At 43.4% G+C, this 14030-nt stretch overlaps 1 pseudogene; it reads right to left on the bottom strand.

Moving 5' to 3' along the window:
- Nucleotides 1-1160: 1160 nt before the first annotated feature.
- Nucleotides 1161-14030, bottom strand: part of LOC111956438 (semaphorin-6B-like) — a 96368-nt pseudogene continuing 83498 nt past the window's right edge.

The raw sequence follows: 14030 nt of genomic DNA, 5'->3' as shown, positions 1-14030 counted from the left end.
TTCAGAGTCAGAGTCAGAATGACCTCAGTGTCACTGAGAGAGAACAGTCCCACTCTGCAAAAACTGATTGAATCAACGTTGGTTCCACGTCATTTCAACMCCAGAAATCTATGTGATGACATTRAATCAACGTAAGGGCATTTGGTCTTTTTTTCACCCAACTATTCACCTAAATCCAATGACCTGGTGACATTTTTCGTTGTTGATTTCACATTAAATTCACGTTATTACGAACCAAATCAGAGTTTTGGTTGAGTTGTAAATCAAGTGTAAATCAAAAGTAGACGTTGAACTGACGTGTGAGCCCAGGGGCGTGTCTGCTTCATTCACCTGCAGCAAGATGCTTCAAAGTAATGTGTTTACAATTCATGTTTCAGTGTCCTCCATTGTCTTATTGTCAGAGTGCCAATCAGTCTGCACTGGAAGGTGGACAAAGTACATTGTGTAGGAGTGATGTGCACTGGGTCTCGTCTTCTGACACTTGACAGTGGGCTCTGGGGCCATGTTGTTCGGTCAGTCCTTGTTGCCCTGTTTGCTGTACAGGGAAGTGTCTGTCTCTGGGTCTCTTTGCATGTTCCTTCCTATTTATGGTTCTCTCTTAATGTGTTCTTTTGAAAGAATTCTGCTGTCTAGCAAACTCTTCCTTCCCTTTTCTCTTTCCATCTCCATCCCTCTTTCTCACCTCTTTCAATCCCTCTATCTCTCTCTCCTCCTCTCTCTCCCCTCTCTAAGCAGCCAGAGGGGAGAGGCAGCTCTGCAATGCAGACACAACAACAACCTCACTTTCACTGACCAATCACAGCCAAGCAGGGTATGAGTGATAGCAGCATCAACCAGTCACAGAGAGAACAGCCTCAGGAGTCCGCCAGTGAAAACAGCCTCAGGAGTCTGCCAGCGAGAACAGCCTCAGCAGTCTGCCAGCGAAAACAGCCTCGGAGTCTGCCAGAGAGAACAGCCTCGGAGTCTGCCAGAGAACAGCACTCGAGGGAGTCTGCAGAGAGAACAGCCTCGGGAGTCTGCCAGCGAGAACAGCCTCGGAGTCTGCCAGGGAGAAACAGCCTCAGGAGTCTGCCAGCGAGAACAGCCTCAGAGTCTTGCAGAGAGAAAACGACCTCAGGAGTCCTGCCAGGAGAACAGCCTCAGAGAGTCTGGCCAAGTGAGAACAGCCTCAGGAGTCCGCCAGTGAGAACAGCCTCGGGAGTCTGCCAGCGAGAACAGCCTCAGGAGTCCGCCAGTGAGAACAGCCTCGGGAGTCTGCCAGCGAGATACAGAGATATCGGGAGGACTAAATGACAATGACAGAGAAAGAGGTCAGAGAGAAAGAGAGAGTGAGAGAAAAGGTAGAACAGACAGAAAGAGAAAGGTGTAGAAAGAGACATGGTTTCCCTGCTTGATCACTGCCCGTTGTGAGTCCTCTCATTGGAACTCTTCTTACTCAGCAGCTGGCTGAGATCCACCAGCTCCCCCAGCTCTCCTCTCCCCAAGGCCCCTCTCAGCTGAGACCTGCCCGGCCCGGGGGTGTGGTGCTGGGCCACGTACTGCTGGCCTTTGGGGGTGGGCATAGAGGATGGAGGTACAGGGACCATGCCCTGGCTGCTGAGGATGTAGCCTTCCTGGGGAGGCCAGCGGAGTGGCAGGGGCTCCCCAAACTCCATAGGGGCGCTGGGGGCTGACACCACCCTCCTCCTATCCGGAGAATCCTGGGGGGTCATGGGGTACACGTACTCCCCTGCCGACTTACGAAGCGCCGACTTTGGTGTCCCACTTCTGCCTTTCTCCCCCCGGGGCTTGCTCAGGCACACGTAGTGCTGGCGAGGCGTCTCCCCTCCTCTTCCTCGCTCCTCACCCCCGTGCCTCCCTCCTCCTCCCCCCTGAAATAGTCTGGTGGTCAGGTAGACGGCGGTGGAGGGGTGTGGGGGGCAAGGGAGAGGGCAGGGAGACGCAAGCCCCATGGTACTCCCTCCCAGGTAGGTCTGGCTGTTATCCCACCCCCCTGATCCAGAATCGGACAGCCTGAGCCCGCGTCTTTTCTGCTGGGGCGTGTGCTCCGGAGTAGGCAGGAACCCTGGGTCCAGCTCCCCTGACTTCCCCCAGCCGTTGGGCATCACAAACAGGGTCTCCCCGCCCTGAGAGCAGGGTCTATCGCCTCCTCCCTGACGGGTCACACTGAGGACCGATCCCCCCATCCCTCCTCCTGACGTCAACATCCCCCTCTCCTGGCGCTGGATAGTGGACTGGGGGGTGTTGTTGCCGTGGCGACGGTTGCCAGGCTTGTGGGCCATAATCCAGCAGACAGCCAGGCCCGAGAGCGCCGCACCGATGGTGAAGGCTGAGACTGCAGATGCCACCAGCAGGTTGAGGGAGACCAGGCTCTCTGGCTCGATCAGCAGACTCTGCTGTACGACACCTGTAGGGGAGAGAGACGACAAGAGAAAGGAATCACAAGGCTAATCTCGGACACCTAGAACTAAAAGCTTGTGTAACTGCATCAGATGCTCGATTAAGTTCTTAGTGGAGACGTGTTAAGTCTAACGAGACTAGATAAGTCTCCAGCCCACTCAATGAAAACTACCAGCCAGTTTCGGCCAAGCTATGGGCCAAATGTCACCTCCCCTTTGGAAAYTCAAAACGATGCGAGCACCTGTGAAATTGGGATTTGTCCAAATGATCAGTGACAAAGAATCAGCGTACCGGAACAAAGTTCCTTGTTAGTCGTTGTATCCCACAGTTGACAGATGCTACTACCATTTCCATTCCGTGCGTCTGTCCCCGAGAGATAAGGCTAATGGCAAGAGAGAATATAAAAACGCTTAACATTACAGTGTAAACCAGTTATCTCATTCCTTTATTCTCCTCTACCTCTGTGTATTCATTCTCCTTTATAAATCTCTCCACTTTTGTTATTGTCACATTTTTAGATGTTTTATCCTTCAGTACCTAAACATTATTTGCCTGATGTCAAGGATTATATTGCTATATTGTATTACCCAAGAGTTGAATCTTATTCTCTATTACCGTAATCTACCATAACATTTCATAACGGCAACAGATGGGCATCTCCTTTTCTTTTTCCTTAACCAGTGTTTTCTCCAGCACAGCCTTGGGGTTCTGCTGGCTGGGCTGGAAGCTGCACTAGTCATCAGTAAAGAGGGGAAGACAATAAAACAGACCAACTCTTCTCAGTGTTCCCATTCTGTAATTAGGAGGACTCTGGGCAAGCCAGTGAGTTTCTCCCTAAAACACGTCATATATTTCAGTTAATGATTTCCACCGCTCTAATCACTCCCATCTGCACAGACACAGCACATGTCTGCCCTGGACCTAGTTCTGGGTCTATGCTTTCACCACTCTCCACTAAACAGCCCGGCTCTGCAGTAAAYGGGCCTATTTCCGGGTTAGAAAGCTAAAGCTCTGCAACTAGAACAGATCAGGTACTAAAGAGTGATAAATAACAAATGAGATTGCAATGTTCTGGCAAAGGAATGTATTAATTGCAGGTTAGAGGTTATAGATTTATGATAGATATTATAGATGGGATATTATGGACTTTGGAACAAATCAARTCAAAATCAAATCAAATGTATTTATATAGCCCTTCTTACATCAGCTGAWATCTCAAAGTGCTGTACAGAAACCCAGCCTAAAACCCCAAACAGCAAGCAATGCAGGTGTAGAAGCACGGTGGCTAGGAAAAACTCCCTAGAAATGCCAAAACCTAGGAAGAAACCTAGAGAGGAACCAGGCTATGAGGGGTGGCCAGTCCTCTTCTGGCTGTGCCGGGTGGAGATTATAACAGAACATGGCCAAGATGTTCAAATGTTCATAAATGACCAGCATGGTCAAATAATAATAATCACAGTAGTTGTCGAGGGTGCAGCAAGTCAGCACCTCAGGAGTAAATGTCAGTTGGCTTTTCATAGCCGATCATTAAGAGTATCTCTACCGCTCCTGCTGTCTCTAGAGAGTTGAAAACAGCAGGTCTGGGACAGGTAGCACGTCCGGTGAACAGGTCAGGGTTCCATAGCCGCAGCCGCAGAGAGAACAGTTGAAACTGGAGCAGCAAGTTCTGGGGATTGCAGGTTCTATAAAATAGATGAGGTTGTAATGTTCTGGAATCAGAACACCCCCTAGATTATAGATCTGTGATCAAACAGATTAGATTGCAGTGTATAATTGGAGTTGGAACAGATTGCAGGTCCTGGAACAGTTTGCTGATGAAAAGCAGAGACATCCTAATTGAGACAGAGACAGATTTGAGGTGTGTTTGTTAGGAGCCCATAAACGTATCAAAGTTAAAGACGTTCTCTTATGCCCTGCCAGAATCTCAGTTTTGAGCACTGCGCACAGAGTTTTGTCCTCATTTTTCTTTTGTACATATTTTTCTGGCAAGTACTTGTCGATGACAGCAGAACACTGTCTCAGAATAAGTTTCAGTCCTGTGGGCTTTAATTCGCTGATCAAGACGTTCGCTCCTTTGTCAACCAATCAAAATGCATTTATTGTCATGCTGGGAGGCTTCTGACAGACACTAATCTTAGGAGAGGGAATTCAAAGCCCTGACATTTCACACTAGCTAATCCCATTACTGGCGGACTGAAAAACATTGCAATTTTCTGTCACCACTGTAAATGCAAATACAATACACACATAAACACAAACAACCAATATAAATGAACGGTATGTCGAATTATTGTGATAGGTTGGAGTCATTAAAACTTGTTTTTCAACCACTACACACATTTATTGTTAACAAACTATAGTTTTGGCAAGTCGGTTAGGACATCTACTTTGTGCATGACACAAGTAATTTTTCCAACAATTGTTTACAGACAGATTATTTCACTTATAATTTACTGTATCACAATTCCAGTGGGTCAGAAGTTTACATACACTAAGTTGACTGTGCCTATAAACAGCTTGGAAAATTCCAGAAAATTATGTCATGGCTTTAGAAGCTTCTGATGGGCTAATTGACAAAATTTGAGTTAATTGGAGGTGTACCTGTGGATGTATTTCAAGGCCTACCTTCAAACTCAGTGCCTCTGCTTAACATCATGGGAAAATCAAAAGAATACAGCCAAGACCACAGAAACAAATTGTAGACCTCCACAAGTCTGGATCATCCTTGGGAGCAATTTCCAAACGCCTGAATGTACCACGTTCATCTGTACAAACAATAGTACACAAGTATAAACTCCATGGGACCACGCAGCCGTCATACCACTCAGGAAGGAGACGTGTTCTGTCTCCTAGAGAYGTACTTTGGTGCGAAAAGTGCAAATTAATCTCAGAACAACAGCAAAGAACTGTGAAGATTCTGGAGGAAATGGGTACAAAAGTATCAATATCCACAGTAAAACGAGTCCTATATCGACATAACCTGAAAGGCCGATCAGCAAGGAAGATGCCACTGCTCAAATACCGCCATAAAAAAGCCAGACTACAGTTTGCAACTGCACATGGGGACAAAGATCGTACTTTTAATCTGTTACGTTTGTTCTATTACAGGCTTCCTTTTTCAACAGAACAGTGAGTACGGCAACTTTCCCATCTTGGAGACTGTGATGGTAGGTACCGTGCCTTTACCCTGTAGCTCTGTTCTTTTCTTTCACTCAATCCATGCTCCACCTAATAGCATAATCATGCTCCACCTAATAGCATAATCATGCTCCACCTAGTGTATAATCATGCTTCCACCTAGTGGCATAATCATGCTCCACCTAATAGCATAATCATGCTCCACTAGTGGCATGATCATGCTCACCTAGTGCATATCATGCTCCACCTAGTGTATAATCATGCTCCACCTAGTGTATAATCATGCTCCACCTAATAGCATAATCAGCTCCACCTAGTGGCATGATCATGCCCACCTAATAGCATAATCATGCTCCACCTAGTGTATAATCATGCCTCCACCTGTGATAATCATGCTCCACCTAGTGCATAATCATGCTCCCACCTAGTGGATAATATGCCCTAACCTAATGTATAATCATGCATCCCACCTAGTGGTATAATCATGCTCCACCTAGTGTATAATCATGCTCCACCTAGTGTATAATCATGCTCCAACCTAGTGCATAATCATGCCCCATCTAGTGGCATAATCATGCTCCCCTAATGTATATATCATGCTCCACCTAGTGGTATAATCATGCTCCACCTAGTGGCATAATCATGCTCCACCTAGTGTATAATCATCGCTCTCACCTAGTGTATAATCATGCTCACCTAGTGCATAATATATGCTCCACCTAGTGGGATAATCATGCTCCACTAATTATAATCATGCTCCACCTATGTATAATCATGGCCCAACCTAGTGTAATAATCATGCTCCACCTAGTGTATAATGCTCGGCGCTCCACCTAGTGCATAATCATGCTCCATCTAGTGGCATAATCATGCTCCACCTAATGTATAATCATGCTCCACCTAGTGGGTATAATCATGCTCCACCTAGTGGCATAAATCATGCTCCACCTAGTGTATAATCATGCTCCACCTAGTGTATAATCATGCTCCACCTAGTGCATAATCATGCTCCACTAGTGGCATAACATGCTCCACCTAATGTATAATCATGCTCCCCTAGTGGTATAATCATGCTCCACCTAGTGGCATAATCATGCTCCACCTAGTGTATAATCATTGCTCCACCTAGTTATAATCATGCTCCACCTAGTGCATAATCATGGCTCCACCTAGTGGCATAATCATGCTCCACCCTAATGTATAATCATGCTCCACCTAGTGGTATAATCATGCCCACCTAGTGGCATAATACATGCTCCACCTAGTGTTAATCATGCTCCACCTAGTGTAATTATCATGCTCCACCTAGTGTATAATCATGCTCCCCTAGTGTATAATCATGCTCACCTAGTGTATAATCATGCTCCACTAGAGGCATGTCATGCTCCACCTAGTGGCATAATCATGCTCCACCTAGTGACATAATATGCTCCACCTAATGACAAATCGTGCTCCACCTAGTGGCTAATCATGCTCCACCTGGTGGTAATAATCATGGTCCACCTAGTGCATAATATGCTCCACCTAGTGCATAATCATGCTCACCTGGTGGCATAATCATGCTCCACCTAGTGGCATAATCATGCTCCACCTAGTGCATAATCATGCTCCACCTAGTGGCATAATCATGCTCCACTAGTGGCTAATCATGCTCCACCTAGTGGTATAGCATATGCTCCACTAGTGGCATAATCATGCCCACCTAGTGGCATAATCATGCTCACATACATATCGTGCTCCACCTAGTGGCAAAATCATGCTCCACTAGTGGTATAATCATGCTCCACCTAGTGGTCTAATCATGCTCCACCTACTGGCATAACATGCTCACCTAGTGCATAAACGTGCTCCATCTAGTGTATAATCATGCTCCACCTAGTGGCATATCATGCTCCACCTAGTGCATAAACATGCTCCATCTAGTAGTATAATCATGCTCACCTAGTGGTATAATCATGCTCCACCTAGTGGTATAATCATGCCCACCTATGTATAACATGCTCCACCTAGTGGCATAATATGCTCCACCTAGTGGTATAATCATGCTCCACCTAGTGACATAATCATGCTCCACTAGTGGTATAATTATGCTCCACCTAGGGGTATAATCATGCTCCACATAGTGACATAATCATGCTCCACCTAGTGGTATAATCATACTCCACCTAGTGGTATAATCATGCTCCACCTAGTGACAATAATCATGCTCCACCTAGTGGTATAATCATGCTCCACCTAGGGGTATAATCATGCTCCACATAGTGACATAATCATGCTCCACCTAGTGGCATAATCATGCTCCACCTAGTGGTATAATCATGCTCCACTAGTGACATAATCATGCTCCACCTAGTGGTATTCATGCTCACCTAGGGGTTAATCATGCCCAATAGTGACAAAGCATGCTCCACCTGTGGCTAATCATGCATACAAGAGTTTGCGACACAGATGTTAAAGGGTCGTTTCAAAACTTAATTTTCATCATCTCCAGCACTACCCTAACATCAACATGTTTGATAATGGCTGTTTCTATGTTTTGTATTAAAAAGATAAAGGAAGATAAGTGTTTCCAATGACATCATCAACCAATGAGTAGACAACTAGTAGGCAATTCATATAATATTTTTTTTAACCCTTATTTAACTAGGCTAGTCAGTTATGAACAAATCTTATTTTCAATGATGGCCTAGGAACAGTGGGTTAACTGCCTTGTCAGTGGCAGAACAACAGATTTTTACCTTGTCAGCTCGGGATTTGATCAATCTTGCAACCTTTCGGTTACTAGTCCAACGTTCAAACCACTAGGCTACCTGCCCGCCCAAATGCCTTCTCAAAAATTGTCGTCTGTCTAAAATATACAATGATGGCCACACAAACCGAGAGAATGCCTGACATAAAAGGACATGGTCTCAGTGAGAGGCGATGGGGGCCACCTCTACTCCATAATCCTCTCTTCCTCGTCGCCTTGTACCCTCTTACAAACGAAGATTATGACACAACTAAATTACATGCATAGAAATAGGTTATAATGTTGGGGTTATTTTCCCATAGCCCTGTTCCGGTGCGCGGAAAGAGCGATATGATATTGATGTAACGTTGTGGAGAAAACACCTATTAACATACAATTGCCCCACACTTATATAATTGCAGAACTCACACCAATAAATTTCAAGATAAATGCCTAAGTACGGCATAAGGCGAATTTAGGTCCATTTTATTGGCAACGATATGACAGACCTGATTTAGAAGAGTGGTAGTTTGGGGGTGGGAATATATTAGGCTCGCATACAACGGGTACAGCGTTTTGATTGTAGCTTTGTCCCCGAGAAAATGAAGAGGCAAAATGCAAAAATTGTTGTGACAACGCCAAATCACATCCCGCCCAAACACGCAGAGCAGCTAACAGTAACAGTGAGCCGGGCAAGGTTTTTGAATGTTTGCTTTAATCTAACCCCCATTCTATCAACAATATATAGCATCCCAAAATAACGTCAGTTATGGCAAACTAACCCTCAGTATTTTTTCGGCACAAATATCCTCATGGCCAGTACCCACTATGCTATATATAGATATTTTTCCCCTGTCTTTTGTCAGCTTAGGATCAACCATTGTGATATATGTCTAAAGACCATCTGAAGTCCCAGGATGTATGTTAATCCTAGAGAATCATTAACAACTTAGAGATAGCCTATAAAGCATAATATAATGATATGCTCTAAATTTCAAATTGTCATTATTCCAATATCATCAACGTTATGCGCCAGGAGAGTGGACGTGAGAGTTAATCATTTTAACCCAAATTATAATCATCACATATCTGTAGCCTATTTGGTAGCATTGCTTTATATATATCATACTTAGACTTAACCTTGGGGTCACTATGACTCATTGCTGTTGGGTTCAATGGAAGCTTCCCCACAATAAGTGGGTGAATTTCTTTTTGAGGCCCCATTATGTGCCTTCTTCTTGAGTATCCGAGGCTCGAGGAGTCGTTAACTGAGTCAGTTGGTGATCTATCATCTGAGTGTAGTGACACGACAGGCTTGTGGCTTTCTCACTCACAATAACACAACACTTTGCTTTGTATCTTCATTTAGGCAGCCAAAATGGTCTCGGGGTACACAACATGGTGATGAATTCCAACATTAAATGGTCAGGGTTTAATTTATAGTGAGGCTACCAGAGAGTTGCCCTATTGGATATTCCATCTTGGCCTTAAACCTTAAATACCCCACATATCCTTTTCTTAGGAACTATTAGTCTGACCCATTATCAATGGCAAACACGGTTTGCCCACCCAGGCAACATTCTAAAAAAGGCATATTATCGTGTCTTCAGGCTAAAGGGAACAATATGCTCCCATACATTGAGATATGTATAACCTCGATGCATAGCGACCGCGAAGCATCTTAATAGACACCTATGCTATGTAAATGTACTTAGAAAGAGGTGCTTTGACGATCAATCTATGTTAATAATCCCAATAAAATTTTCCCTACCTCATGATGCATCTATTTCCTGTGAAAGTGCCACCAGTCCTCTATATCTGTTAGGTATCATTTGCACTGCAATCATCACCAACAAAAAAAATCAAATTTTCTTTCGAATTCGCATCCCGTTATCCTCTTAGACCTGCCGAGCTATAATCTATCAAACGGAATTGAGAGTGGAAATGGTGTTTCTATTGGGTGTGAGAGAATTGGTGTACCCCTTTTTACTCCAATACTATTAAAGCGAATGGTCATAATTGTATGGTCACAATTAAGGTATCCTATGTTTTCTAAAATCTAATAACCATGAACTGAATCAAATCTTCCAAAAGATACTAGTCTTTCAAATGTACTCGCAGATGTGCCTAGTGTTTTTGTGGTACAGAGAAACTTTGGTAAAGATCGCCTTGAGCATATTTTCTAAGTTGTTTAGTCGTGGTTATTTCGGTATAGCAGCTTTAACGGCGAGTTCAACCTTCCTTGGCTGAATTCGTTAACCGTTCCTTAATGAGACCCTCAAGGTGTCAGGTCGATAATATCTGGTAGAAGCATGACAATTACACCGCGTTTTAGGCTGTTGGAATTGATATCTGTACATGAAATAAATGCTCTCCATGAAACAATTTCCTCCCAGAATCTTCAACAGACGTTTCCTTTTGTCTGCTGTTACTGCAAAAGAATAAGCCTGCCATCTATTGTCCGCTCAAAACCCCAGTACATCGTCTAGGAGTACAGAAACACCGTGTCATGTCTTTGCCACGAGTGCAACGGCTGCACGTGGTCTGCCATTGTGATGTTTTATACTTGTGTTACGTCGTTCCATGACTAAAACATGGATGAAGCGTGAGTCACATTGTTGTCTGAGGACTTGGTTCTTCCACGCTAGGCGTTCAGTTGGAAAATTTGCTCCCCACTAGGATGATCCAAGTATCAACACTTGAATGTGGAGGTCTCATAAATATTTCGTTCACTGTGAGACATCTCGATAATCCTCAGTATGATAGCTGTAAAAATTACCTTTTTGATTAATATAACCACAGCATTATTGATCCTGATATAACTAAGCTAGAGGCCCCATCATGACGGGATATATCTGCGAAAAAGTGTCTCAGATCCTAGAATGAGATGCATCACACAGAAGCAAATTTTCCCTCTGTCTATCTGCAGAGAAAGTTTGAAAATGCAAACTGTCAAATTAGGAACAACCATACATGATGTAAAAGCCTCTTCTAAGCCATGTAACCAATATATTTTTCTGGAAATTTGTCCAATATGTCTGGTATAAGTAAGAATTCACAAAGTCAACTAGTGCTCATAGAAAACTTCACTGACCAAACTGGCAAGTGGTTAACGAGCTAAGAACTCAGTAGTGAATAAGACTGTCATGTAAAATATGTTCTAAGAGGTGTGTGCGAAAGCTGAAGAAGAACTGTAAAATTTGGCGCTCTGATTGCACTATTTAAAAAGGAGTAAATCCTATATCCCACCCGTAGACACTTACGCCCACAAAAGACAAACTGGACAATAAGTATATGGTTTAAAACCAAAATAAGTTTTGTTGTTGAAAGTTAGAGTTGAAAAACCCGAAGTTTTAAATGACTCCCCAACGTACATTTCAAATATATGTTCGTTAGGCAATAATAGTTTGTCGCCCTATGAGTTCCAATACTTAAAGTCGCACTATAGTTTATATTTTGTTGTTATATAATACATGTGATTAATGTGTCTCACTTTAATAGGCATCAAAACATCACGACGAATAAATTGACACTAGATGTGTCTAATCTAAGCGTATAGTGTGAATGACTCCACAGAATGGGCATGTATTGTGCGCCAAGTCCTACAGCCTAAGTATATACTGGGATAAGCATAAGTGTGAAAAAATGTCAAAGGGCCCTTTGGAGAGAATGTTCCCCTAAAATTATACTCCTATAAAAAGTGTCCTTAAAGTGTCTGTTCAGAAACTCTCAAAGCCCAAGGTCCGTTGTGAGTAAGCAGCATATTAACTATTCTATATGTAAACCTTGAGGTTGAATGTAACACAACTCAGCAGGGAAAGGATTAGCCCGATCAAACGTCTTTCGAATCCCAAAAAAGCCCCGAAATTAAAGAGACTCCCACACCATATGGACGCTATAGCGAAAACTTATTCATGAGACCGTGGGTTCTGCTGTCTCATCGACATAAAGTACAGTATGCACCAGCAAAAATATGTACAACAAGAAAAATGAGGACAAAACTCTGTGCGCAGTGATCTCTCTCACACAAACAACGAGATGAAGTGGACTAGCCATGTAGGTATAATGATGACGAGAGAATTCACCTGAAAACAACAATTCACTATCAACCGGTCCACAACGGACCAGCCACACCCAAGTAATTTATTATTTAGCTCTACCTCCCTCTATTTTTCCTTTTGTACATATTTTTCTGGCCAACGTACTTTTGTCACGGATCGAAATCAAGCAGTAAGAGCGTCTCGAGAAATAAGTTTCTAGTCCTGTGGCGGCTTAAATTCGGTCTGATCGAAAAAAAGACGGTTCGCTCACTTTGTCAACCAATCAAAAACATAAATGTATTGTCAGCCAAGGGGATGGCCGATCTCTGGATCGCTAATAGACACTAATCTTAGAAGAGGAATTCAAAAGCCGTGACATTTACACTAGTCTTGCTAAATCCCATAAACTGGGCCCGGACTGTAAACGAGAAACATTGCTTTTCCTGTCACTCATGCGACTGTAAAACTGCAAATAACATACAACACTACAACACAACAAACCATAATAAAACTGAACGGATATGTCGAATTACTGGTGTACACGTTCTTGTGTCATTCAACCACCTCACTCACAATTGCATTTTCTTCCGCACACCACTACACAACTATTTGATTGTTAAGAGAGAAACTATAGTTTTTGGGCAAAGTCCCGTTAGTGAAACATCTACTCTCTGCCATGCACACATAGCTAAGAAATTATTTCCAAAAACAATTGTTTACAGACAGATTATTTCACTTATAATTTACTGTATACAATTCAGTGGGTCAGAAAGTTTACATACACTAGTGACTGTGCCTATAAACAGCTTTGGAAAATTTCACAGAAAACTTATGTCATGGCTTTAGAAGCTTCTCGATGGCCTATTGAAAAATTTGAGTTAATTGGAGGTGTACACCTGTGAATGTATTTCAAGGCCTACCTTCAAACTTGTGCCTCTGCTTAACATCAATGGGAAAATCAAAAGAATACAGCAAGAGCCACAGAAACAACAATTGTAGAACTCCACAAGTCTGGATCATCCTTGGGAGCAATTTCCAAACGCCTGAATGTACCACGTTCATCTGTACACTAGTACGATAACAAGTATAAAAAGCTACACATATGGGACCGAACGCACGAGTGCGCGTCATACCATCAGATGAAGGAGACGTGTTCCGTCTCCCAGAGAGGTACTTTGGTGCGAGAAAGGTGCAAATTAATCTCAGAACACAACAGCAAAGAACACTGTGAAACTATCTGGAGGAAATGGGTACAAAGTATAAATACAACAGTAAATCGAGTCTATATCAGAATCACGCATTATATAACTGTAGAAGGCCGATCAAGCAAGGAAGATGCACTAGATGCTCAAATACCGCATACAAAAAAGCCAGACTAACAGTTTGCAACTGCACCATGGGAGACAAAGATCGTACTTTTGGAGAAATGTCTCTGGTCCTGATGAACAAAAAAATAGAACTGTTTGGCCATAATGACCATAGTCTATGTTTGGAGGAAAAAGGGGGGGATGCTTGAAGCGAAGAAACACCATCCACCGTGAAGAACGGGGGTGGCAGCATCATGTTGTGGGAGTGCATTGCTACAGGAGGGATGGTGCACTTCACAAAAATAGATGGCATCATGAGGTAAGGAAAATTATGGGGATAATATTGAAGCAACATCTCAAGACATCAGTCAGGAAGTTAAAGCTTGGTCGAAATGGTGTCTTCCAAATGGACAATGA

This window comes from Salvelinus sp. IW2-2015, linkage group LG32 (assembly GCF_002910315.2).
Source record: "Salvelinus sp. IW2-2015 linkage group LG32, ASM291031v2, whole genome shotgun sequence".
NCBI classification, from domain to species: Eukaryota; Metazoa; Chordata; class Actinopteri; order Salmoniformes; family Salmonidae; genus Salvelinus; species Salvelinus sp. IW2-2015.
Note: the sequence above shows the minus strand (reverse complement) of the source record. Positions and strands in the feature narration are given on the sequence as shown.